General features: G+C 41.6%; 1 long non-coding RNA gene across 3 annotated transcripts; it reads right to left on the reverse strand.

The window, feature by feature from the left end:
* Nucleotides 1-297: 297 nt before the first annotated feature.
* On the reverse strand, nt 298-2,052 carry LOC123095017 (uncharacterized). Of its 3 annotated transcripts, none has more exons than XR_006446080.1 (5): nt 2,038-2,052; nt 1,728-1,836; nt 1,368-1,447; nt 974-1,202; nt 298-892 (listed from the first exon to the last, which is right to left on the reverse strand). It is a non-coding gene; the product is annotated as an uncharacterized lncRNA (long non-coding RNA). The 3 variants fall into 3 exon arrangements; XR_006446078.1 differs by having other exon boundaries at nt 1,368-1,452; XR_006446079.1 differs by lacking the exons at nt 1,368-1,447; nt 2,038-2,052 and having other exon boundaries at nt 1,728-1,980.
* Nucleotides 2,053-2,791: the final 739 nt, after the last annotated feature.

Below are 2,791 nucleotides of genomic sequence, written 5' to 3' on the forward strand. Positions count from 1 at the left end.
CCTTCTGATGAAAAACGGGCTCTGGCTGATTCATACCTCCTCCGCAACCACTGCAGATTAAACCTGTGCCGCCGTCGTGCTCCATGCGTCAGCTGTAGCCCCGTACTGAAGCTGCCCGCGACCTGCAAATGTTGTGTTACAAACACAGCCTTCATGCTGACAAAGCAATGGAACAACGGAATCGAAACGCAGCTGAATCTCATCACCGGCACCCACTGACATGCTTCATCAAGCCCGTCTCGCACAAAATCTTTTCTGGGATGCACACCGACAATGCAACAGATTGGAAAATGTAGATGTCACGCCCAACATTTCTTCTATCATAATTGTGAAGTTCTGTTGAGTTACGGACTTACCATACAACACTATGGAATACAACAGCACTAAGATTAAGCACTGGAGGAACAATCGTGGAGCATGGCTCACAACACACACCAGAAAATCCTTGAATCACACATTACACACGAAATTTTAAATCTTCTAGACTACATCTGTGCACCACCCAGTAGGCGTGTGCACGTGTTCCTGCGGCGCCTTTCCATTCAACAGTTCTTGCACTTTCCGGGTTTGCGGGGCTGTTTAGGTGCATCTCCACGATCAGGGCATGTCGTCTGCTTGTGGCCTTCACGCGGGCAGATGCTGCAAAACCTGGTATGCTTTCTCAGACCCTCGTGTGGTGCTTTCTCCCGGCTGTTCGACGGCCTCCCTACACCTCTCTGCTACTCCGGTGGTGCTAGTCATTGAAGCGCATTCACGCCGACGGACGCCCCAACACTACCTTCCTGGGCCTCCAAACCTTTCGACGGGGCTCCAAAACATAGCACGAGTGTACACTTTGCTTGCATGCTGCTCTATTGCCATTTGCCAGATTTGCTCTCCTGATGACACCTCCCTGCCACCATCAGCACACATCAGTTTTACTGAGAATGAAAAATTTAAAATTAATCAGCAACAGTGAATAACAAACAGATACATCAGTTTTTCTGACAAATAGTCCTTTCATAACTTTCCTCCCTCCCACGGTCAAACTGGAGCCTCATATACTGCCTCAAAAAAATGTGCATCGGGCTAGCAGGTGGCATATAACTCTTCAACATGTGGTTTGCGCTCTCACTTCGTTGGGTGCTTGTCATTTTAGAGCAGAACACACCTTGAAGTACAGGGAGGTAAAGGATTTCTCATGTTCAATCACAATGCATATCCTGCAAAAGTTAACGAAGATCAAAGGGATATCAGTTATACCAGCACCGCCCTCCCAAACTTGCATTTTGAGGTGTGAGTGAGACAAGAACTGAACAAATTCTACAGAAAGAAACTTATTTGATAAGAAAACAAATGCAAGGGCATTGTGCAGAAGGTGGACCTACTTCTGAAAAATATGCAGTACCGATTTGTGAAAATTAAACCTCCTGTTTTTGTTCCTGATTGCTCACACTATGCTATACCACTACACTGAAGAAAGCAATATCACACAGCAAACCTTATATTTTTTAACCATCACACAGGAGAACCATCTAAGGGAAATAGACACAGATGCCACAAAGATGGTGATAGATGTAGACAACTAAAATGTTGATTCGGAAACAACTAAAATGTTGATTCAGGAACCGGTGTAGACAAGTAAGATGTTGATTCAGAAGCAAATTATTGGTATAGAAAGATGTAGGTTGCTATGAAAAAGATGAACCACTAACCTAGCAACCGGACAAGCAAAGGAGGAAGCAAACCTGATGGTAGTGGTCTCTTGCCATCGAGGCCGGTGTGCTCGAACTGGCGTTAATATTTCACCTCTGCAAATATACTGGAACATTACTTCTTTGTTTCTTCATTTTTATGCTATACAAAGATATTGTGAGGTCAGCAATGTCACCAAGTGTTTCAGGATATTCTGGCTTCTATTCAACATGTACAATTCAGAAGCAACAATCATGAGGGCAATGTGAGGGCTTGCATATTTATTTCTTCGACATGTCGCAAATTTTTTAGTACCAACAAGGGATATAGATTACAGAGAAACATGTTATGCTGTCGACATACCTGATACAGTTTTTCGACACATCTTCTTAAACTGCACCAGGAAATATGAAGATAATCATGTAAGGATCCTCCACCATTTCCACTATCATGCTAAAGTTGCAGGAAATGTACTCATTATCTATTTGAAGCCTTGGAGCTGTAGTGACTATCAGAAAATGGCGACCATCGCACATGCCATTTAGCCTTTGTTTTCCCTACTAATTTCTTTCTGAATAGTCCCAGAAAGCTAGACAAAAAAACTGTGAGCTATGTGGCAACCACATAAAGAAATATCAAAGCATGCCCTTTTTTGCTTTTGTAGTGTGTCATAGGCTCTCTTAAACCAGACAAGACTTCCCCAATCAGAATGTTTACTCATTCTAACTGTTAAGGCTATTGTCTAATACAAATTTTAGTGACAATATCACCAGGCAAATTACCATGTCCAAGTATAACAATAATTAGTGGAGAAACTTGGGTCAAGGATATCACCAAGATAAACATGATTTTTTTCTTACATGAAAGCAAGCAATAACAGAACTTTGAAAAATTTGTTAGACGCATATTGCTATGCTAATAACCAAACTATAACAGAAGGGTGTGCATATATATATATTGCTAAGAACATGAACAATTTGTTAGACGCATATTGCTATGCTAATAACCAAACTAAACAGAAGGGTGTGCATATATATATATATATATATTGCTAAGAACATGAACAATTTGTTAGACCGCATATTGCTATGCTAATAACCAAACTAAACAGAAGGGT

The sequence above is a fragment of the Triticum aestivum genome, chromosome 4B, assembly GCF_018294505.1.
Source record: "Triticum aestivum cultivar Chinese Spring chromosome 4B, IWGSC CS RefSeq v2.1, whole genome shotgun sequence".
In the NCBI taxonomy this organism is placed as follows: domain Eukaryota; kingdom Viridiplantae; phylum Streptophyta; class Magnoliopsida; order Poales; family Poaceae; genus Triticum; species Triticum aestivum.